Here is a 26,547-nt window from a genome sequence, read left to right on the forward strand (position 1 = left end):
GCTCAGTCAGGGGACAGAGCGCAGCCTCAGCACCTCGGCCAGAAGGAAAACACTCGCTTACACACTGCGGATGAAAGGCCGTCCCACGCTCTCTGCTCGTGTACGGACTTGCAGAAAAAAAAAACCTTCTGAGCACGGATACAAACACACCATTCAACAAGGATATCTCACCCACAGCCCGCCGCGGACAACCAGCCTCGACAGATGGTGTGGGATTTATCGATCTAGTCCACGCGCTCACCTGTTTGTCAAAGCGAGGCTGCACAAACTCATGTGTCCTGCACATCTGGAGCCTGGACGATGCTACCGACCGGATGTTTAAGTCTCCATGGATGCAGGAGGCACGATGTGAAAGTAAGTCTTTTGGATTCAATGGGCTTGATTAATTCACACAAATCAGACCTGTTCATATTATCATGCATGTTTTTAATTAATGCATCTCAGTTTCAGTTTGAGCCTGCAGATGCACTGGCCTAACATTAGGCAATTTTAGGACCAGGATTTTACAGGCAGTCTGCACTCTTTTGACCATGTTATATTGAAGTCTAATGTTTTAAAAAGGGTTAATAATCAAAGCCACCACCAGTAGATACAGTCATGGAGGGTTAGGTTGTATTTCTCGCAAATAATCTCACATGGAGTAAATGTTTAAGATACGGTTTAACCTATTTGACGACGACAGCATTAGGCTATTTATTATAACAATAAAGCTACAGGCCTGTTTAAGTAGAATGAGTCAAAAAAGGCAACTTCACACCCTAGTGTGAGCTTTATTAATGTGTCCTGCTTGTCTAAAATGGGACTATAGACACAGTGTCAAGTATGTTGTCTTTTGAATATGTTAATTTATAAAAGGCTATGACAATGGAAATAATATGTGCGAGAGTTTTCTCCTAGATATACAAAGAAAGTGACGCATCCCTTGTCAGTGCATTTACTCCCCAATTAGAACGACTGACGTCAGACGTACTGACAAAGAAAAGCGTGAGTTCATCATGAGGTTATTTTGAGTTAAACATATTATAATAAAGGCCTAAATGTAAGGAATTATAAGAATTGTTGGCTATTTCAACTGAAACAAAATTTTGTAAGAAAACATTAAGTGTAGAAAAGTGATCCTTAAGCTTCAGAATTCACTATTTCGGTGATAGTTTCATAATAACATTGGTATAATAACAGTAGCCTCTTGCAGCAATGTACGATTGTAAAAACAGAAAAGACATATTCAATAAATTCCTACAAGGCACAAGCACATATAGGCCTATATAACCCCTGACAGTGTCCACATCCCAAAGATTTGTAAAGTTTGTAAAGTAATTGTTAAGCAAAAGCGTAACTTTAAAGGTTGGGCTTTGATGAAAAAATATCATGTAGAGTTAATTAAAATGTTAAAGCCCTGTTCCATTGTGGGAGGCAGATACCTAAAACAGGCACATAGACATGTTTTATCTGATAATGAATAAGTTGTACTTTAAAGTAGGAATGTAAAGTGCAATAAGAGCTGGAAAATGCTTGTCAACAGCCACACTGTACAGTTTGTCACTCTACCTCTCTTTTTTCATGGGTAGTTAGTCGACTGCCTAAAATTTGAATTAATTTCAATGACATCATAAAGACTTGAGGTTTACCTGTGACTGCCAGAGAGATAATACATTTTGATTGTGTATTTAGATGAAAATAAATAGTTCTATTTGATTGAAAGGCTTAAAGAAAAGCTGAAAGAAATGTTAAAGTTTCAATTTTTAAAATCAAAATTGCTAGTTGAAGCCCTTGCAGTGTTACATTAAGCCTGTAATTAGGCAACCATTAACTCCCTAATACTTTCCTTTGTTCCCAGGAAGCTTCAGACTTTCCTTTTGCTGTTACAGAAAACAACGGAGCCTGTTCCTGTCTTTGGTTATCTAGCTGTATGAGTGTTAATCATCCATCATAAAGCTAGATAACCGAAAGTAGGAATGACCTCCAAACCTTCAACTTGCTGCGTTAATGAGAATAAACAAAAAGAAAAACACAAGAGGACATCACGTTATTTCAGGTGGGTTATGAAACACTAGTCTCTTATCTGAACATGCAAATGACACACATTTAGAGCTGCGGCAATTAGTGAAAAACAATCAGCAGCTATATTTTAAGTTATTTTTCAACTTTTTCAACTTCCAGTTCTCAGTTGTGAGGATGTGTTGCTTCTCGTAATCTTATGTGATAGTACATGAAATATATTTGGATTTTGGACTGTTGGTCGGACAGAATAAGCATTTTGATGACATTGTTTTACGCTTTAGGAAATTGTTTTCTGACATTTTATAAACCAATTAAATTAATTGACAATAAAAAGAATTCTTCGTTGCAGGCAAACATACACATCTAAAATATATCTGTCTTTTTATTTCATTTTTGCTTTGAAAATGTCCCATTATTGCTGATTTAGTAAATATCTCATTCCACTTGATTTAATGTGTTGATCTCTTGTTGAGCCTTTCAAATACCAATAATTATCACACATTCTGTGTTCAATTACCCCACTTAGAAGGCCAGACACAAATAATAGTTTCTCCCTGTAAGCACTAATAAAATTCTATTTGTAGATTTTACCTGTCAAAAGACAGAATTAACTTTTCTGAAGGATGTTTTCTGTCATCTGAGACCATGGGAGTAATTATTTACACAAATCAGACACTTTGTCTTTTATAGAGGTAATATATGTGAGAGTTACAAATCTAAAAGGGGCCCCTGCTGTAATAGGCTATTGAAACACACATGCTGTCCCACGCTTACTTTACACAGACTTTTGATACCTGATACTATTTCTTTGCATCAAAGTTCTTGCTGTCGACTCATCCCCTCACTAAAGCCTGTTGAACAAACTTAAAACAATTAAAGTACACCGAACCAAGTTAACTCCGGCTCAGTGTTCCTATTGCTTTATTAACTCAAACACTTTAGATAGTATAACTTGAATCTACTTCATTTAAAATATAAATTATTCTTTTCATCATCCAAATTCTTTAAATCTTAATTCTTAATTCTTTAAAGGAATTCTTCTTTAGATCCTAAATGCCTTTGAATAATTGTATTAACAGGTGACCTTTTACCCCAGTGCTGTAAATTATGCAAAGTGAGTGGAAGAATACGATGTTGCTTCATATGTGCATAACTTTGTACGTTTTATATTGTCACTTATTTACTATATATTTTACACGAACTAACTCATTGTCAGCCAGACTGCCCATTTTAAACATCCACTAATTTCACTGTGAAAAGAAATAACAGACGGCCTTACATTGCTTCCCTAAACCCTGTCCTGCATATTAGCAATCAAATAAAATATCTAAGTATATATCACAAAAAACGGTCCAAACTGTCGAGCCAAAGGCAACAAAAGAAAAGTGTGAGCTTGTGTCTCATAAGAAAAGGCTCAGATTAACCAAAAAATCCCTTTTTTCCTGGTATTAAGAGGCATTTTTTCTTAAATCTTAAATCAGTTTGAATGACACAGACTTTTTTTAAATGTAATTTCAGGTATTATTTCATGTACAGACACAGACTGTGCAGCAGTTATATACTGCCAACAATTTTACACCAGGTATTGGAATTACAAAGAAAAACTAAAACATTTTCCTAAACCTAAATGGCCTGTGACACCTTTACTCTAAAAGAAAGGCCTGTGTCGGATGGTGCAGGTTAGAACTCAGCCTCTTTCCCTGCCAGAACATCATGTTGTGTAAATGGAAGCCATCTTGATGGAGTCTCCCTGCTGCCTCTAAAATGGTTGTGTTGGCACATAGCAGGGCCGCTTGAATTAGTTCATCGTTAGCTGTCTATATCAGACAGCAATCAGCGTTGTCTTTTAACCTTCCTGTCTGAACTCTTACAATACGTCTTCTCTGGGTGTGATCTCACCAACAAAGATGTAGCTAATTACTAAGGTCATGTTACTGAGCCCTTTTAAAGGCCAATCAAAATCCGCCAGTGTACATATAACTGCTACTGTGATTAAACAGTGAATGGATGAATCAGTGATTCGGTGGTAGAAAATCTCATGACATTTGATTTCATTAAAGCTGCTGTTCCTGTACACATCCTGACATCTCCCACTAATGTCACGAGTGCACGGGGAAATTATAATAAGTCTAATTAGTTAAGTCAAGTTTAGAGAAACAACACATAGCACACTTTTGTTAAGCAAATATTAGATAGCTTATCGTAACTTATTTTTAAAATTAAAACCCTGACTTGGGTTTTACAAGTTAAAGTAATTGTTGTTGGTTTGTAGTTAGCATGACAGATCAAAAATAATTAAAATGAAATACATTCGCAGATATCTAAACTGACCAAACTCTGGACATTTTAAGGTCATTCAAAACTGATAAGAACTACCTGCAATCACCTGTCAGATCCAATGTGCCCACATCCTCCTTATGCTCGACTCGGACCACATAAAAACGGCAATACATCTAAATCTGTGATTTTAATGGAAAAGAAAAGTAAAAATAAAATAACACTTGTTTTCAGATTCTTTTGTATATTATCTGTTTGTTTGATCATTTATAAAGAGACAATATATTTTTAATTAAATAGTGCTAATATTATCTTACATTTACAGAAATTATCTGAATAATTATTATTTAAAACTGCAATGGATAAATAAGCCTTATTAGGCCTTGAATACGGCCCTTACTGTATATGAAACTTATTCCTGAGCAGAACATGACAAGATAATAATCCTTTACTCTGTAAATCTACTTTGGTAAAATCTTACCGACCTTCAGCCTGTTAATTAATGTATTAATTATTATTTATAATTCTAGGTGTAACGGGTACAGATACAGCCACACGACTGTGTCCCATGAACAATGAACATCAAAATCATTTATCATTAAAAATCATTTATTTTCAACAACAATCCGGGATCAGTAACACAGTGGTGGAAATAGTGAGACGTGTTTCCATTCATAAATCAATCAACATGAATCATAGTAAAGAAGTCAGCCTGGAGAAGGAGGCCTATTTGAAATTAGCATTTGGCCCTTTTTCCGAAAAACCATAGCCTACCTTAAGGGCTAATTTAAAAAATATATAATAGAGAAAAATACGAATGTTATCTTGTAACTCTCCTCTACTTACTTACAGAGCGGTATGTTTTATCCGCAGTGTTGAAACAGAGAGGAGGAGTGGAGCTCACACAGAACAAAAAACATTAAAAGCTTCTTGCAGAAAGTCTTTATCTGTCATGAGCGCTCTCTGTCGGTCTCTCCGCCAGACCATTGCTGTGGGATAAAGCAGACCTGCCAAAAAACCCAAGAGTGGCCTACAATGATGGAAAATAAAGGAAACAATCACGCAACTACAGCCGATAATGAATAGGAGCCAGACTAGCTCTGCATATTAACATAATTGCATAGAAACGACAGGAGCAGAGAGAGTATTTAAAGGCGCAGCAGCACCCAGCGTGCTCCTTCATCCGCTGTTATCTGCCCGTCTGGAGAATACAACCAATAAATTAAAAAATTAACAGTCAATTATATTGGCATTAAAAATATATATATATAAAGGTGCAGAAGTTATCTATTATGATTTGACCATTAAACCTAACCTGAACTTATAATAGGTCTATGTTTTAAAATGCTCTGCCTAGAGGCCTAATCTGAAAAGAAAAAAATTGTTTTGTCTATAAGTAAAAACACACAACTAGTAAGCCTACAACCAAGGCTGTAAAACACTGAAGTCACTCATCCCTGAACATTTTCACCAGAAACCAAAAGATGTACCTACTATAATAATTTGTCAACTGTACATTTTCTGAAACATGAAAAAGGAAAATAGTTTTAAAAGCTGCCTCCAAATTGCCAGGATTTAAATTCTGGTGGGGAAATCCTGAATAAATTTGTTGTTACAATTAGACATATTTAATTTCTACTGTATATGTAAAATACTGAAAACAGCCTACACCCACCAAGTGTAAATTTTTAATAGTAGTAGTAGATCCTGCTTTGAACTGTTGTGTTTTAAAGAATTTGCCCTCATAATTTAAAAAAAATCAAATGTTGCACAAAGTGACTGTGTTAAAAACAGTCCCTACTCTCAAAATAAACTCTTTTGCACTCTGATGTATAATGCTGTTGGCCTGTTGTCTTCCACGCGCCACCTGAGTGTAATGTAACAATCTGTGTTTAAAGGTTTGCTGCTTTCTTATCATGACAAAGGCAAGGAACCTATTGGTTTTAGTCAGCACCATGGCTTGAAAAATAAAAGGGGGACTGTTTCTTTATTAGACACCAGACTGTAATTAGACAAGCAGCTGGGGGAGGGGCAGGTGTGAAGCTGGGTGATAATATGAGCTCATACAGCAAAACACTGTGTGACTACCGACACAGAGCACATGTGCATCAGCCTTATTAGCTTGTTTAAAAATAGGTTTTATTCTGAGATTCAAACATTTCTGTGTGTGGATGACTCTGTTTGATTTAGATTTGAATTAACACCATCCTTGTGTAATTAAAAACCACCAGAAGATATTTAAATAGGCCTAATTGGAATTATGTGGCTGGATGTCTGATAGCTAAAACGATTATAGCAGAAATAACATTTCCTCATTCTCTTTTGGCTGTCAGCCACTTAATGCACAATAACCATTGTCTATAATGAGGCTGTTGTAAACATAATCTAGCCTTACTGTCTTACATAATTGAAGAAATTTCTGAAAATTGTGTTTGAGAAAAAGATGATCTTAGTCATATTTACAAGCCATCAATAAATACGTTAATTAATAAGGGTCCTACACCTATTACTGTACACATGTACAGTATAAGTGTTGTTTGTTTCCCCCCGATGCACAAACAGTGCAGCCCTCTCAGACGCTGCATGTTGGTGCTGTGAACTGCAGCTGCAGGAGACCTGTTGGTAAACAGTAGCCAGCGTCCACATTATCATTCTGATCCTGGCTTCGCTCCACAATGGCTGCTTTGTGAAAAGAGCACTTGACAAAGGTCTGCCACTTCTTTTTCCCAACGTTGTATATGTGAGAGGGCGCTGCAGTAAACTGGGCAGTGAGGTGGGAACGTCGCGTCAGACCAGACAGTGGCAGATGCCTGCATTAGCACTGCAGCCATGAGAGTGTCTCCTGGAGAAGTTGTCCCTTTGTCTTCCTGCCTCTTTATGTCTGTGATTGACTCTCTCATAGTCAGTGTATGGGTGTGTATGGATGTGTAGTCTCACGCCAGAACTAATGTTAATGGAAAAGAATGAGGCCAGTGTGTCAAATGTGTATCCTACTTGATTTATATTACTAGAGGCAACTCAATAGAGCACAGTTCTCTGCTGAATATGAACAATTCTCCTGTTTGCAAAGATGTAGCCTCACGTAGCCAACGTTTATGTCTGTCATAAACACCTAGGGCAACGAAAAGAATAAGAAAACAAAAACAAAAACAAAATACACTAATTCTATTCAGCATGGGACCTGGACATAAGGAGACAATTAAATACAATTATATAGAATAAAACTAACTAATAGCATCTATTAACAACAGCATATAATCTCTGAAATCCAAGTGATTCTTTCCATTTTGTTACAGAGGGTAAAACACACTGAATGGATACTTTTATTAAATAACGCTGTTAAGAGTAATCTGAGTAAAGGCTATTATCCGGTATTGATTTCCTTTATTACTTCTATACTAATCACACAGACGTTTAAGAGAGGCAGATTTAAAATGATTTTTTAAAACTTTGTAAAGGAGTAATAAAGCTGGCAGCATCAGCAAAAAACATTGAGACCCATGAGTATGCAGGTCTTCATTGTAACGTGTGAGTGAGTTAAAGTGTGTTTTGGGGTGTTACATGATCTGTCTGTGTTGCCATGTGTCAGAGGCTGCATTTCAACAGAGAAGGAGACGATACAATACACACATCAAACTCAGAGTATGACTCTAGAACTAAGCCAGTTATGAGAGTGATGTAAGAGCAATGCTTTCATTGCCAGGTCTCATCCTTTGTAAAAGCTGTTTTCGTTTTCTGTTGTGAGACCTCGCTTTCCCCAGAACAAAGCCATGGTTGCACCGTATGACCCAGGCATCCTGGTCCAAACAGGACAAACAGACCATTTATCTCCGTACCAGAACCTGTGTACAACTTGAACGATGTGAGCTCTCCTGAAGGCAGGACATTGTATGGTTTACGTCCCTGCAGCCCCCTTTCCCCCAACAAGGATACCGCAGCTGCGATCCTGTCTTAATCTGGGGATAAACGCGATTATCCTGCTATGGCTTGTTCTTGGCTTTGTAACAGCGACAGGGGACCTTTCACAGCTCCCTTTTTTCCCATGGTCGAGTGGGTCTGAGCAGCTAAGACAACCGATGTAGACCAGTCGCCATTCATCGGCTTTAGGCTGGAGCAAACAAGCACGTCACAGCGACCCTGAGGCAGATAGAGATAAACAGTGGATATTTAAAATATTATTGAGCTGCAGCGCCTCACAGTCCTCATCTCAATTGTTTCAAAATATATTTCATAAGATAATGTTTTTTGGCACAAATACTAGTAATACTAAATAATACGTAAGTAGTATACAACATTCTGCAATCTGTGTACTATAAAGTATATGCCACTACTACATAGTATGAGATATGTGATACTATAAGAAGATCAAAAAATAAGTTATTCTCAATCTTACTATTAATATTATAATTATTACATTATTATAATTATTACATTATAATTATTAATATACATTAGTATGTATTATATTACATAATTTATAGTTGTTATTTCATTACAATTCATAATAATGCAATTGCAATGGAACTTTTTATTTTTAGATATTTGACCAAAATACAGTAACTTAACTCAAACTTTCTACTGCATTATTATTACCTGATTTTAATTTAAATGATCCTAAACAAGCTACAAATCAAGATAAATTCACTAATAAAACATTTGGTCATTCATGATTAACACAGAAGATTTTCGATATTCACAACAAATAAAAGCTTTGTGGGAACTAAATCACAGAAGAAAATCTCTAAGGAATGGATTCTCCCCCGCCAGTCGTTCAGACTGTGAGTCAAGTTCAAGTTCACAGGGGTGGAAATGTCTCGACTCTTCATTCACTTCTGTCGTTCCTCCCCCCTAACTCCTCCTCCCTCCATCCCTCCCTCTCCCCCCTTGCTCTGCACTGACTGCATGGGGTTACTATGACAGAGGGCCTGTGGCGTTGTTATGGCAGCGGGCTGAACAGCCTGGCTATGCGCTGGTGAAAAGGACAGCCTGTCAGAAAGAGAGAGAGACTCAGGTTCCCCCCAACAGCTGGGCACAGGCACCCCCACCTCAGGCCTTTCAAACACCACCCAGACCCTGGGAACACCAAGGATTCACATTCATCATCCTCTCACTCGCTCTCGCTCTCGCTCACACACACACACACACACACACACACACACACACACTCTCTCTCTCTGCCTCTTCAACCAACTCCTAACTCTTGTGTCCATCCATCCACCACTTAACATCACTCTATACCTACACTTCCAGCCACCTCACACGCACACACACACACACACACACACACACACACACTTCTTTGTCCTCTCCTGCTACACCTCACTTCATTATGCCCACCTGTAGTGTGTAATGAAGTAAAGGATTTCAAATTCAAATACAAGAACTGACAAGAAAATTCATGGTGAAAACAAGTACATTTCTGTGTGTGTGTGTGTGTGTGTGTGTGTGTGTGTGTGAGAGAGAGAGAGAAGGAGAGAGAGAGAGAGAGAGAGAGAGAGAGAGAGAGAGAGAGAGAGAGAGAGAGAGAGAGAGAGAGAGAGAGAGAGAAAGAGAGAAAAAGAGGGGAGATAGATTTTGTTGAGGTCTCATTCAACTTTTGAGCATGAAAGGCTGATGATTTGCATAAACTGCATGCTGTCTGAGGGACTTGGGGGTGGCAGCCTTACTGAGAAACGATATGAGAGAACATGAAGAAAAAAAGCATGACCCTGCATTGTGAAGCTGCAGGAAGAAAGAGGAGGTTTGAATAAGAGAGAGGGTGAAAATTGGCAAAGAAAGGGTCTTACCATGTCTCCTAGTGAGATTAAATTGTCCAGGAACCTCTTTATGTATAATTTGGTGAATCTGGCAGCAGCATGGCTGCAGGGCTGATCTCACATCAAGCTCCCGCCTGAACTCACAAAAAAGAAAAAAAAAACTTTACATCACATGTGCTGAGATGATGCAACCAGTTTGAGAAAAATGTAAATGTTCAGAGTGGACATCATTTTATCTGACATACAGTACATGTAAATGTTGAATTACAGAGCTGATTCTGATTTCTTATGTTTTTGTCTTTTATAGGACCATAATGATGATGATGCCGTCATGCAGTGGAGGATCTTCAGAGCCATTCCTGACCTGTCGCGTGACTGTGATATCATGGGAGCGCCATAACTTTTTATACTCGTGTGGTGGTCACGACACTAGTTGCAGTCTTTCCTGAACAAAGGCAACTGAGGAAAGGCTCCCAACTTTGCTATTTCTACGGACTAGAAGAAGAAGAAAAAGGTAAACAAATGAGGATGATAGACGAAGAGAAGCACTTTGAATACTTCAGAATGTCTGCATAACGATTCGATGACCTACTTTGTCGGATCAAGCCTTTCATTCACCATAAAAGAACTCATCTTAACCCTGTAAGTTTACAAGAGAGACTTGCAGTCACTCTGAGAGTCCTGGCATCTGGTACCAGTCAGAATGCAGTTGCTATTGGCGCACTTGCTCGGAAAGCTTGCCCTCGAACTCGTCCATGCTTCCTGTTTCTGCTTTGTCGTGCACTGTTGGGCGTGCACTTTAAATGCTGGTGCGCCAGCGGGATCTACATCATTTTGACGTCACATTGTTGCGTGACAGGTCGGGAATGGCGAGTGTAAAGAGGCCTTTACATAGGCCAATACGTGTTTTTTTTGTCTCTGTGCAATAAAGCTGCTTAGCCACAATTCATACATAATAATAGTTTGAATGCGTTTTGATAATGATAAAGAAACTTATCATGATATAACATCTGAGTGTTATTTATTTGCTCTTTGAGAATCATTTCTCAAATCTCAGAATCATTTCTCTCTCTCTCAAAGTTATATTGACTTTTTGTCTTTGAAGTTGATTATTTGTGATTTTATTAGTTTTTGGATGGAAGCATTAAACAATTCTAAATGTTGAAAGGCTGCTGTCATTAATTTACACCTGGTTCATTCATATGACATTTGAGCTTATCAAAGCGAGCTGAATGATATTCATTCGCACCTTACTCATCTGTATATCTGTGTTTATATACTGTCTGTTTATATAAAGTTGTTTATTGTGTAAATACGGTTGTTTTATTGCTATTATTATTATATCTAATTCTATTCTATTTTTCCATTTCCTATAGTTTATGTATATTTTTTCTCCTATGTCAAATTAATGTGTATTTGTGTTATTCTGATGTGTGTCCATTTTTCTTTTGAGCTGCTGTAGCACAGGAATTTCCCCAGTATGGGATTAATAAAGTCTATCTTATCTTATGACTTGTTTGGCTCTTTACTCAATAAAATAAATGTTCGAGAAAAATGATGACTGTGTTATTATTTACCGTGTTGAAACTGTTCATAAAGGCTGGTGTGTGTCAGCACCTTGGACAGAGGCAGCCAACTAAAAACAAGCACAGCACATTTTGAGCCATTTGCAGACACATCTAGTCAGTGATACAGTTGCTTATTATTTGCATTGTAGGGCTGTTTAAAACTCCAATAAAAAAGGCCTTCACTACTTTTTCATAAACCCCAGATTATGTATGAGAGAAGTAAGGAAATAATTTTCTTACATTCATTCATCTCTTCCTATAGTATCAAAATAAATGAAACCAGTGAAGAGGAGGAAAAATGCCTCAGCTTACATAAAAAACAAAGAGCACTAAATATTAATGATTAAATGAAATCTCTTGAGTCACGCCTTGGGGAATATAATGTGTTCTTCCAAATGGGTTGACAAGACAATGACGTAACAGCATCTCACCTTACAGGGTTTTTAAAATGTGTTTTTTAAGCTTAATTGTGGGCAAAAAGCCAAGTTCTAGTGTGTTGCACTAACTTGCTCAGATCAGCCAAATTAAGTCCCCACGTCTCAACAAATCATCTGAGAATTTGAGTAAATGTGTGATTGTCATAATTTTCTGTGTGTGTGTGTGTGTGTGTGTGTGTGTGTGTGTGTGTGTGCGTGTGTGTGTGTGTGTGTGTGTGTGTGTGTGTGTGTGAGAGAGAATTTATAGAATAATAATTTAGTAAACTAAAAAAATATAAGCCTAATTTAAGAATGAATCCAGTAATTTTTACTTCTCTTCTCATGGCATCTATATGAAAGAGATTATGTAATCTCACACGATGGTATTATAAACCAACTGAGGTGTAGTAAAGCTCACTATTGATGCAGCCTGTCTGCGGTGTTTAGCTGCAGATTAGTAAACTGCCTTCCACAATGTGATGACCTCGTGTCCGAATAGTGCCAGTCAGCTGCTGGACAGAGGGAGTCGTGACCTTTCACTCTCCTGGGACACAACTTGACCCGACACAAGCCGACAGACACGTGTGTGTTCCTCTGATGACCCCGTCACACAGATTCAGGTGTTACATCTGAGTCAGTGTTGTTAAATAAATAGCACGTAGGCCTATATTTATACTCTCTAATGGGATAATATATTATTGCAGTATCTTATGGAATGAGAGTAAGAAAGAATCGTGTTGTGAGAAAAGTGATGTATAAGTGTGTCCCCAGGGCCTCTTAGAGGAGGCAAAGGTCATACTCAGTTTTGCTCTCTCTTTTTGACTCACAAACGGTCATATACACAAATGCATGTATTCAATATCAGAATTTTTCAAAATGCTGTAAACATAAAGAAACATTTCTTGGTGACAGTAACGCAAAGAGTTTAACATTTTTAATCCTGTATTAATTATATTCAAACAAATAACATCAGAAACATTTTTCAATCATCTATTTGATATTTGACATTGATAAATACATTGTATGGCTAAATATATGTGGTCCACTTTTGACCTATTTTGGCTGTTATTCATGGTTTGGCCTGTTCCAATTACAGTAAAGCTTCCTGCAATGTACAGTGATATTTGAGACTATTGCTGGCTTCTAACTTTATGGCAAAACATTTTCAGGATGGACCTTTCCCTGTTTCAATATCACAATGCATTTACATGCAATTCTGTTTTATTCAAAACACTTTATTTGTCCCTGGGGGTGGGGGGATGTAATTTGAAGTATGTAGAGTAGTTACAGTAGGCACAATTTAAATACAAAGTGATTTTTTTTTTAAACGATGTAAAATCCTCAACCCATGGCAGGCCTTATCACCCAGCATCAGTGTTGGACCTCACTGCAAATCCCTTCAGCTAGGATCCAAAATATTGAGAGTGGAGAGTGAAGGGTGATAGAGGAGCATATTAAATTCCATGGCTTTGCAATGAGATGTTCAACATTCACATCCGGGTGTCAGGATACTTTTGGTTGTTTAAGGCCTCTTCCTTTTTATCACATTTGAGCATCAAAGCCTGATTTGTCTTTCACCGTATAGGAACTCATGAGCTGCTGGCTGCAGGTGTTCTATCTTACGGCACTCAGTAGTGTGTATTCATTCATGAATTCTGCTCAGATTTTCTACTTGTCAACAGCTAGAGATAGATGTTCTCTATTGTGGTATGAGTCACCAGAGGTCCCATAACTCACTAAAGCTGGGAAATTAATTTTCAGGCTGCACTGCAAAGACACAAAGCGCTTTTATGTGGTGTTATTATATGTAAATAAACTAATCCTTATTGTGTCATCCCATTCTTTACATTGCTTAAAACTACAATATGGATTAAAGGCAACATTTTCCATGAGACGGGACTGGATTTAATACTTCTTGTTTATCAGAGCTTTCATGTGAAATTGCCAAAATGTGGCTCTCAGTAACATCATCATGTCCATTTCATTATCAGAGTAGAAAGTGACGTCGTCGCTCTACCTCATGAATGACGAGTAGGTAGCTGTAGACCAGGTTGGTGTCTATGGAGGGCTGCAGATGATTATCCAGTCATTTATAACTTCCAACTCAGTGAGCTTTAGGTCTTGTACTCTGCATTTGCATAAGAATAGAATCAGGTCCTGTGAACTTCCCCAACCTATTGACCCAGCTCCCCAGACATGAATAGCTCTGCAATGAGGCTCCCCAGCCTCTCAAACAGGCTTTAACCATGCCTTAAGTCCCAATCATGGTAATTTAATATATCTTAAGCCCCTGGCTGTTTTGCTGGAGCCCCTCTACAGTTTGTTTTAGGCATTCTCTGCTTCTCACCTCATCAGCACTACTCTTTATTTGACAAATTTAAGGGGCTGCTGTGGCACTACAAGTTCCTTTTCAGCAGCCAAATAAGCCCAGATTCCATATAATTAGAAAAGGGTTTTTCTTATTATTATTCAGTCTTTTGATTTAGAAGAAAGAGGAAAATCTCACCAAGGATATACAGCTGAAGAACAACATGATTAAAGACTGAGACTGAAGCTGCCTCAAATGCATCCCTGGCTCACATGTGGCAGCTCTATGTCCACTAATCTGACAGAGTCTGTCATCAGTGAATCTATATTAACAGAACTATATTTACATGTCATGTAGAGACAATATGAGGAACCAGTTGAAAGTGCTGATGTGGGTCTGTAAACTGACTAACTTAGACTATCAATGAAAAAGGGACAAAAACAAGTTGGGATGAAATCACTTTACATGTAAATCAATTGTATTTTAGTTTTATTTCTGTTGCATTTGATTTAATTTAATTTTAAGTGTCTACTCCTTAACTCTCATGGGGACACATATAGAAGCACCTGCCGTGCAGGTATCTCATACTTCCCAAATGCACAGGAACTACAGTGACCTTTTCAGGAGAGTAGAAACACTAAAACGAGACTTTAACTGTGACTGTTGACAGGTATGCAGGTGTTATAATGTTATATACGTGGCAAAATCAATCCAGATCTAAATTTGGCAAGTACAGAAAAGCAAACTTTTACTAGAAAGGTAACCAATGCAGAAATATCAGTCTAGTATAAGGTTTAAGGCCCTAATGCAACACTGGGTACAATGTAGATGTTTAAAGAACTTGTGAGAGTATGTTTTACATCCTCAAAAACAATATCTTCATGCGGTTATAGAAGATGCGTAGGTAGTGCTTGTATTGTGTCCAATCAAGAATTTTTAAATACTGGAATTTGTAGATTTTCCTTCTGTTCAGTGGCTGAATGACATGAGTTTCTGGCAGTGATAACTTGATGCAATGACCATATGCATGTCTGGATTGCAACATAACAACGCAGGAGCCACATGCACGCTCATTGGTTTGCAAATTAAAATGCCATTAAACTGACTCATCATTTACTGAAATAGACAATTAATGTGGTTGTCCAAAACATGTAAGTGGGCTTTTGATACATATTAAAGGTTCGTGAAATTAAGCAACAAAAGTAATTAAACATAAAAGCCATGACAGTACAAACAGTGACAAAGTGCAGCTTTGTTTCCACTTATTGTTTCATAGGGAACACTTTAAAATGTATGATGTTTGTGACATTCACTGTGTCTTGTACGCATTTAAGTAAAAAGATTCAAATGAAATGTTTACACTTGGGTTAGGGTTAGCAAATACAATGTTTTCCATATACCAGATGGTTGGATGGATGACTCTGAAGTCATGAAGTTATACTTTGCTTCTATTAATATCTGTTAATAGCCTAAAACATGAGCATTTTTTTATATATATATATATTTTAAATTAAACATCATTATGCTATTTCCATAATGATTAGATTTTCTTTCAGCTCAAGAAGCATGCAATTACCCCATAGGTTAATATGATGTTCATACATTTTTTATCCATAAAACGTGTTCTTGAATTATTTGCAACTGTTCTAATTTAAAATGAGCGTCCGTTTAAGACATACGAGAGCTATTGCTGTGAATTTCTTCAATGTGTGTTTGTCCTAAGTAAAGTATATATACCATTATATTAGTACAATGCGAACATTTTAATCTATGTACTGAGTAATATTTATATGAAAATACTAGACAGCATAGTGCATTAAAATTTGGCCAGATTTTACTTTCTAGTACATTTTGAAGTGGGCAATGTTTTTCCTATTGCAGGTTGTTGAACTCACAGTTCAAGAAAAAGTACTTTATATTCTGGTACTGAAAAAATTCAAGACAGCAAAAATAACAGTGAGCCCAATTTGTAGTCAGAGTCATGGTGTGGAGTCCACAGGAGAGTCCATTCAGCAGCATGAATGAGATGAAGCTTGAGTTGTTTAGTGAGAAAGAGAAAGTGAGAGCTATAACTCCCACTGATACTCCCTGCAAATATAATATGTACTATAAACCACCAATGTGACCAGTTGCCTCTGAGCAATACATCTCCTGTTTCTCTTTAATATTGTCATAGACAAGAAAACGTGGAGCTGTTCAGTGATGAACTGTGGCTGTAACCACAGCAGAGTGGTGTGAATGGATGGGAGTACAAAGAGCACCATGACAGAAAAATGGATAAGACCTTATCTGGATATATAAAGGAAGAAAAGGGAAGACACACTCATTGTTACTTCCAACATGTAGCCTGAATAAATTGAGTAAAAATAAATTGTGTGTAAAGGCATGTGTATGACAGAGTAAATGACCAGCCTGTGTCATTGTGGCACCACCTGCTGGAAGCTTCAAGTTCTTTCACGGCCATCTCACCTGCATTCACCTCCTCATACATTCAGACCACACACACACAAACATTAACACTAACTCCAAATGTTAAAGTTATGTTTGTGTCTGCTTCAATTGAAGCCACAGAAATATGTTTGTGAAGGATCTTTTGATGTTTCTCGATTAACACACAACTTTATTTCTTAACTTAAAAGTGATAGTAATGAAATATATTTTTGCTTGATTGGTAACACACAAGAGGAATATGGATGCATTAAGTATTATGAATAAATATATAAAATAATGAAAAGAGACAAATAAAAAAAACCATTTTGGTTCACGTAAGGAGATGTGTATCCCTTCTAACCCTTAACCTTTTAATCTTTTCTATCACACAGAGGATGGAATATTTTTTTCATCCAGATTGATAGAAATGTGTTTGAGGATTATGGAAATACATTTGAAAAAAAGTGTTGATAAATAAGTTTCTATATTTTCTAAAGAACACCAGGGATTTATCTTTCAGAAGAATGGGTGCTTAGCTATTTGACTCAAATAGAAAAACAATATATGAAAGGGACAAACTTGTTTCTTGTCACATAACATTATTTTGTAAATTTTAAAGTCTTGTCAGAACCTTTTAGAAAACGAGATATTGCATCTTAAGGAGCTCGCCATGCAAACAGCAAATTATACATATAAGTAACGCACTTTCAACCCTCCACCTCATGTCTTCAATACAGTGCATTGAATCAGTTCACTGGGATCGCTGATGAGCTTGGAGGATAGGGCACACATGGATATTTTCCCAAAGACTGAGATGGGACTGGTCACAGGACCTCATCAAAGTTTGGGACACAAAAACCTACCAGCTCTGCAGATACATAAACCCCTGAGAGAAGAAATGTGTACAAGATAACAAAGCACACATTTGTTTCTCTTCTCTTCACATCCCAATCAAAGCTTCTAATTAACACAGTTTATTTTCAGATAGTGGCGTTTAAATAGTAGCAATTATCTGTGCAAACTTTGAAGTGGAATCCCATGCGTTCATGGCTGCACGTTCGACAATAATCTCGGCCCACGGCCTGGTTCACTGCACAACCAGAGCTCAGTGAGGCCCGCTCTGCAAAGAACTAATGATCTCTAATGAAGGTCTTTACAATGATCTATGCCGTGCCAAAAAATTGCAGGACACAGAGCTGACACACACACACACACACACACACACACACACACACACACACACACACACACACACACACACACAAACACACACACACACACACACACACACACACACACACACACAAACACACTTTGGATTCAGTTATCACTTTGATTTTTAATATTCGCTAGGTTAGAGAAAATAAAAGATATATACAGTAACCTACACTCTGTAGCAGGATGTTTGGAGAGTTGTGTTTTTTCACTTGAAATGTAGAATTGCACCGTTCTCTGCTCACCCGTCTTAACAACCAAGCCACGTCCCTGCTGTATTTCAGCCAAACCAGAAAAAAGCCACTCAGGATGGTCATCTCTGTGCTTTAGATGGAAGTATTCAAGTTTTGAACACACATAGTTAAAATAGTTTTTAGCCATACTAACGCCATGGTTCTAGGAATGGAAAAGTCATTGGTCGGTCCAACCCGTTGGATCTGGACTGAAATCTCTCAACAACTATTTTATGGCTTGCCATGACATTTTGAAAGGACATTCATGGTTCCCAGAGGATGAATCCTACTGCCTTAGGTGATCCCCTGACTTTTCCTCTAGTGCCACCATGATGTTCACATTTGTAGTTTTGTGTAGACAAACTCTGGATGAATTTTTATGAAATTTGTTGGACAAACTCACTTACTCCTTCAGGATTAATTGCAATAACTTCTACCTTTATATCTTATAGCTGCAATAACCAAGGACCTTACAAATTACCAATTTTAAGATTGTTAATTGTTGGTAATTGTTGATGTTTGTTGTACAAAAAAAAAAGCTTACACACATGCAAGATCCACACATACACATGTGGACACACATACACAAACGCACAGAGTGTTAATAAAACCAGGATCCCTGTCTGTGAGGCTGCGAGGGAAAATACTGAATTACATACAATCACAGGGCCACAGTGCATCTCTGTAGCTATGCAGGGCAATGTGTGCACATCAGGTTTTGTGAGGCCCTGACGAGATGTGACAGCCCAGCTCTCACTCAAAGATCCCCGAATTTGGTCCATTTTTCTGCCTTTTCCATTTACAATGCTTCAGTGGAGATTTCTTTATTTCAGAATGGACAATGGTCTCTTTCTTTCTCATTCCCTACATCTCCCTCTCTCTCTCTCTCTCACACACACACACACACACACACACACACACACACACACACACACACACACACACAAAGCTTCGCTGGCAGACACACACACACTTGCTTGCTGTCATGCTCATTTTGATGGTAATTAATGACATCACCACTGCGTGCGGGTGCATGGTGGTGTGTGGTGTGGCGTGGTGTGTTATGTGTGTGTGTGTGTGTGTGGGGGGGGTGTGGGCAGCGGGGGGTGGGGGGTGCGCGTTTGTTTGTTGAGCAAACCGTGGGAACAGGGAGCTCTCCAGGGTGGCGAGTCAGGGCCTCCAACAATACATATGCTGTTGCTTTTCACCCAAACACCCTCCCTTCCCAAGAGAATCATTCTTCTCCCCTCCTTTCCTGTCTCCATCTTTCCCTCCTTTTTTTCTATGACTTTCCCTGCTTCATTTGCACTTGATTACTGCCCCCTCTCTGTCAGTGGGTCTCATCAGCTTTAACTTGGAGCTGATGGTCTCTATTGAAGATACAGTATTTTACCTGCAAGTCTTATGTTGTGCACTTGAAGTGTGTAAATATATTGGCACACGGTCGGCGTGCATGTTGAATTTGGTGCAGAGAGGATTTTGTGCAGCTTGTACAGTCTCTGTATCACATGGAGCAGGAGTGTAAAACAACTATTTACGTCCACTGCATTGCTGTAAAGAGATGTGAGAGATTGTGTACTTCCACTTCCAAAATCAGTAATTCTGCTTTCACAATGGTAGATTTTTTTCTGTTTTAAACATCTCCTTTTTTAAGGCTATCTTTGACTAAGCTCTTCTTTACAAAAATGATAACTACTGCAGGCCTACCACATTTCATGCCATCACTCAGGAAAGGAGAAAGATTTGTTGGTAGGATGTATTTATTTTCAGTAGTTACTGTCAGGATGCCACATTGGCCCTTTTTACCCCGAGTTACTTAGAAAAAGAAGAGTGAAGAGGCCAAGTGCTTAGTCAGTTTCACATACAGTAAGGTGAACTTGAACATAAAAAAAAGAAAACTGGTCACAGAAAAAAGACACTCTTAAGCAGAGCAATTATTAAAAGCCTCGAGAAAATAGGTTAAAAAAACCTGACCAGTTTCAGAGAAAAACGATTGATTATGACTGGTATACAGCTAGCAGCGCAATACACTGGAAATAAACATTATTGCATCATATAATGGAATTATTTAACTTCTCTTTTGTTTTTTCTAATCAATATTTTCTTGTTCTCGAGAAATATAATAGTATACTTGGATACTCTATTGCTCCCTGCACACTCTTACTCCAGAGGCACTCTACATGATACAGCAAGTTATAACAGTTATAAGATCATACATAGGCTAAAGATTGCTTACAAAAAACATCTTAAATCAAAATTTGTGTATAACTTGACCAATTTAGTTGTGTGTATTAACAGTATGTCTATGTGTGCATGTGTCTGTTCATGCATCTCTGTATGCGTTTGCAAAAGAGCACTAAAGCACATACTGTAAAAGCCCTTTCAATCACAAACTCCAAGAGGATGGTGATACTGATAGACTTACTACATGCACTTTTCAGCATACTGTCTTACCTAGCGACCAACCTGCAGTGAGACACCAGCAGCAACATAGTAACGAGAATGCCTTAAAACTTTGCCAAAGCAGTCCGGTATATGCCTTTCTGTGTCCAGATGACAACATACTTGTATGTCAAATTCATCTGATATTCCTGAGAAAATAAATAAATACACCCTAAGTGTCTGTCTCTGTTCTAATTATACCAGTTTTAGTGGTTCTATTGAAAGGACAGACCCAAAAAGTGTATTCATTTGTTGTACCTGCTCACACCTGATGGTAGAGGATTTCTATGAGCAGTTTTCCATAAGAGTCCTACTTATTGTCTCTCTTAATTAAATTCAGGCAATTTTAAAGGGGCTTCATTGGCATGAAAGTTTCAACAACAAAGTTGCCAAAGCATCAAAATACAAACAAGACAAAATATTTGTCCAAATATTCAGAAAGAACACAATAAACAGTATTATGAGCATTAACATAACAAAACATAAAATCATCTCTCTCTCTCTCTCTCTCTCTCTCTCTCTCTCTCTCTCTCTCTCTCTCTCTCTCTCTTATTGTGGCCAATATTTATTATTTCCATTTCCATTACTATTCAACCCATCTCTTTTTTTTATTAGCCTCTGTCAATACCATAACATTTTTTAAGGTTCACCAGGGCACTGGTACAAAGGTTATAAAATGTCCCTCTTTTGGGACAATTGTCATGAATTACTGTTTAATAACTTGGCATTCCAAGAGAGATTCCAATTCCAAACCGGGTTTAATATTTCCCCTTCCCAGAATCATTTGTCTCTCTAAACTGAGCTAAAACACAGTAGACTGTCAATTTGCTGCTATTCTGCATGTGAACCATTACATGTAAGCAAAGAAAATGTGAAATGTTACAGTTGTGTTTAATTGTATGAAAATATTGGCAATAAGCAATGAACAAGCAGTTTTTATTTCTTTAATTATAATCAGATACTATCTCTTAAGCACTAATTAGGGCTCGAGGGCAGGTGGAGCTGCTAATTAGCTAAACCATTCAGTTTGAAATCTGCGCACATGTTTTAAAGCAGCTCTGATTTCTACTTCTTTCAATCTAGGCGGGGAACTAGTGGCCTTTGTGCCAATGAATCAAAGCACTCCCCTGCTATGAATAGTGATTTTTCTGCTTCTCCTGCTCACCAGTGCTGGCAGAGAGGTCTTCCCCCCTGAGACTTTCCCCTTTGACCCAGACAAATGGACTCTTGTCAAGTGAATAAAAAAAAATAGTGATTGGCCTTTAGTGATGCCTGTTGTTCGGGCAATGGACGTTTGATGAGTAATTACAATGACAGAAAGGATCCTACAGAGAGATTGGTGGAGTTCTGCACTCAGTGGAATATCTTGTGATAGGACATTGCCAGTAAGGGAGGTTAATGCTAATTGTTAGAATTTAGGGTTTTATTGCATCAACAAACTTCATCTCCAGCCTTATGTGTTTCAAATGAGATAACACGATGAAATAGTGCGAGAGAGCATGGAGATGTGACTAATGATTGTCAAGATCATATGGCAGTTAGGTATTATGTAGTCTTGCTTTGCCAGACCATCCTCCAAGGCGCTGCGGAGGAGGGTCTGGCTAGTCCACACAGCATTCTGGGATGGGAGAAAAACGTGCTTTGGTTTATTGGCATTTCTTTAAACCAATCACAATCGTCGTGGGCGGTGCTAAAAAGCTGACAAAAAGCACAAAGCTGCTGCAAAATAGCCTTGGGAAGGAACTTGTTTTGGTGGAACGTGTACGTTCAAAAAGTTGTTTTAGTCGTGCGAGAGAAAACTCAGATTGGATAGATAGTCTAGCTAGCTGTCTCAATTTACCATGCAGAAATCTGAGGCGCAGTTAACAATAGTCCTCATAAATCCATCAGAGTTTAAAATTCCAACACAAAGAATGTGGAAAGAAACAGACATTGGCGATTATACACGCATCCGGCGGAATTTCCTGCTGGACTGGAGCAATCCCAGAAGTAGTACGTCGTGGATATAGACTAGGTATTATGGACCTTTAGAAGGGCTGGAGTGTGCTGATGAGCTTCATTTAGACCACAATCCTGCCCCTGATCTCTCGCTGAGTGACCCGGTGAGACCGCTTGGCGAGGATAGTGAGAAAATGTAGGTTGTTACGTCCATCTAAAAGCCCAGATGGACTCTGCAGCCTGCTCCAATCAGCTCACAAAGGTGATATAATTGCAAGGGCAGGATGGGACAAGGCCACCGCCTTTGGAGTTCTTCAGTCTCCTCCTTTTCCCATTGCACCTATTCTCCCCCACTCTATACTCACTGATTATACTCCCCTCCCTCATTGTCCCATTATCCCCCTCCAACAACAGGCCAATTTGTCCCTCCAACTTTGCTCCCGCCTCCCCTCCTGCTGCGTTATTTAGCCCCTCTTCTGCACTTCAATGGCAGGTACTGATTAGAGAACTTCCACGACCTCTTCACTATTCCTCAAAAATCCCTCCTCCCTTTCCCAGCAACCTTTAATCTGATTACAGGCTTTCTGCAGCTTTTCAAAGGAGGCCAGTCCCAGGAGGACAATAGCAGACCAAGTGGTTTCACAAACACTCTCCCCAGGGTCATATGATTCACAAGACGAGCTGCGTTTGCTCTCCTCTGGCATCAGGTCGCTGCACGGCCTGTTTGCACAGTGATTTAAGAGAAACATCTCTGTTACAGTGGTTCTATCTCTATCTCTATTTAACAGAAAACTTCTGCATTTACTGAAAAGACTGGATTTGCTTATTTTATAGGTTTGATTACACAGATTGATTTGTAGCCTTTGTAGCCTTGACAGTGCAAGCAAACAAACATCATAAAACCACCGAGTCACATTTTGATCATTTTGGTTTTTGATTGAAAGGACTCTGATGAAGAAAATGTAAAAGTACCAGAGACATTGTCTTTTTTATTTTGCTCGTTCTACTTCCTTGTCAAACTCTTGCACCTACATTACCAACAATACAACTTAACCACCCAGGAGATTCGGGTGTGTTATGGTAGTCGTGGCTAATGTCGCCTCGAGCCGCTGTCCTCAAGGAGACTACAGAGGTCTGGTAAAGTAATTTCTTTTTAACTGTAAACCCCCAGATGTTTCATTTTCAAACTTGAAATCTTCAGCCCCTTTTTTAACTTCTCTGTAAAGCTCCTTGAACCTACCTCTATGTATTAAACGTGCTTTATAAATAAAACTGCCTTGCTTCTGTGTGTCAGTATTTATTTCCTGAATCTATTAGTGGTTATGTAATACAAGTTCAAGAAGAGTGAACAGACAGAAGACAACCACACAAGCTGGTACACTGCTGTTGCTACCAATCAGAAGTTCGGTGGTTCGATCCCTGGCCCTGCAGTCAGTCAAAGTGTACTTGGGCAAAACACTCAACCTCCAATTGCTCCTGATTGCCATCGGTGTGTGAATGAGTGTAAATGTATTGGAAGTCGTTTTGAATAAAAGCGTCAGCTAAATGTAATTATAATGTAATTATAAAGATGTGAATAATTAAAACAGATCTGTAGGTGGTCAAAAGCAGTGCATCTATAGTAAGGTACATGTCTGACACAATGTAAATGTTGTGTTTCATTGTACAAACAACACAGACTCTGAGGTATTGGACCCCAGCAGTGTTTTAACAGTTAACTTGTTTAACCCCATCAGGCCTTTTTAGAGACCTTCACTCAATAAAGCTTCTACCACCAGCCAAACTGACAAGACTAGCACAAAGCATATGTCCACCCAGTGTATTTAGAGTTCATTAATGGCACAGTGAATGGTCAGGAAATGACCCTATTGACCGGCCTATCCAAGCCTCATTACCATCAGAATAAAGGGACCAGAGGGACCAGAGCCCTGGAGGCAACAAACAAGCCCACAATGACCTGAAGGAGCCGGACATCCACTTCCTCTGGCTCCTGGTTTAGACTCTCCACACTTACGCCTTCAGTCAAAATGAAGCTGTAGACAGCTGTCATAGAGATGAGGATTTTTCTCCCCTCATTCAAGCAGCATCAGTTCACAGGCATTTAAATCTGATGCTACTTGAGTCCTTGAGTTGTCAGAGTCACATGAATTATAAGTTGTCACTATTGAAACAGTGTCAGAATTCACAAAAGGTTAGGTAAATCCTTTTTCCAATTTAAGTTTATCTAAATAAAAAAAAAAATTGATGAAAGGTTAATTAAGGCAAATTTTAGAGAATTATAGTTTCCTGTTTTAGTATATCTTTTACTGTCATGCCAGGTGGTAATTTGATTTGTGTTGTTGTAAAAGAAATCATACAAACAATTAGTACAAACAGTAAATTGTTTATTATGAAATGTTGGAACTGTCTTTTGCTAATACTGCAACATAACTGTAAGTGTAGATGAGTCCAGTAGGTGTCCTCATGAGAACAAATAATAGAAACCTGCTGACACCCAGCTGGAGAGAAATATTCATGTGTACTACTGAAAAAATATATATGCATCACAGTTTTTGTTGACTGCATGCAACTTCTTATCTTGTTTGTTTTATTAAAACCTGTGATCGACAAACTATAACACTGACTACTGCTCACCCTAAAATGTATTTAGGAGATATCACACAAGTCAAAGTATACATATAGGCCTACATATAATTGTCTTTATGCTATATGTCTAAGGACAAAAGTTTTGATTTTCTATTTCTATTATCTATTGATACAACATTACCCCATCATTTTTTTACCTCATACCTCCACCATGTGCAGTAGGCTAAAAGATGAATTGTAGTTAATAAGAAAATATTTCAACCAGGGCTATGTGATATGTGTGACATCTGATGGATGAATAATGAGAACTATAGCTTATTATTATCAATTCTGTGACTATGGTCGACCTCCAAAGTAGGCTAGAAGAAAAGAAAAGAGAAAGATTAATTAAAGCTTTTCAAAAGCATTATCAAGTGGCCCTAAAACAAACGCTAGGGCTTTTTGTAGCAAAAGTTACAAAACCATCAGAATTGCTGCTAATTTCAGTAAAATGAGTGTCATCTCTGAGCTCAAAAAGTTTTAAACCGAGAAGTTTGAGCGCAAAACAAAGAACGTTTTACAAAGAACGCTAGCCTATGCCCGACGTTACATGTAGCTTCACGTACAGAAATATAGTTAGCCTAAAACTGTCATTTAGATATTTGACTTGGTAACAAAATGCTTGCTGCAAACGTAACGTCGGATATATCTTTAAGTTGATGTGAGGATCCGCAGTCCACCTGCTGATTCCTCACGTCTGTGACTGTAAAAGATAAAAACTCAGTTTTCTGTTCGCGCTCTGTTTCTATCATAATAGACTGTTAATAATAATCACAGACTGTATATTATTAATAATACAGTCTATGATAATAATATACAACTATGGTCTCTATCATCTGCAGCCCCGCCCCCTTTAGAATTCTCTGACGCACGTCATAAAGCCAGAACACTCAGAACTAAGAACAGTAACCAAGTAGAAGTTTATAAAGAGGGTTACCAGAAAGATTTATAAAAGTAGATTTTCAACCTTTGTTGAGAGGATCGTTAAAACAAATTAAAAAGCAGAGGAATTTTTTTATTCTTCACCACTTGTAGCAGACAGGTGTCCCCTGGAGGAGTCTACAACGCTGTAGGGACTTCAAAGTAACTGTTAGCAGCCATTGAGCAACCTGACTAGCTGCAGAGGTCAACAGGAAGACAAGACCCTAAGATCTCACACAGGAGCTCCCTTAAGACGAGATATGCTGCTGCTTTGAACAAGAGACGGGCTCTGATGTACACAGTTTACATGCTAACCAGAGCCAGCATTGCTATTGCTTTTTAACTGACAAAAGTAGAATTTGTCAACATATAGTGCCATCAGCTACTCACCATTTATTGTCGCCATCATATTGGCCT

General features: G+C 38.2%; 1 long non-coding RNA gene across 1 annotated transcript; it reads left to right on the forward strand.

The window, feature by feature from the left end:
• On the forward strand, window positions 1-10,553 carry LOC118494710. The gene is made up of 3 exons (XR_004896866.1): window positions 1-354; window positions 1,838-2,035; window positions 10,342-10,553. It is a non-coding gene; the product is annotated as an uncharacterized LOC118494710 (long non-coding RNA).
• Window positions 10,554-26,547: the final 15,994 nt, after the last annotated feature.

Source organism: Sander lucioperca, chromosome 3 (genome assembly GCF_008315115.2).
Source record: "Sander lucioperca isolate FBNREF2018 chromosome 3, SLUC_FBN_1.2, whole genome shotgun sequence".
NCBI lineage: Eukaryota > Metazoa > Chordata > Actinopteri > Perciformes > Percidae > Sander > Sander lucioperca.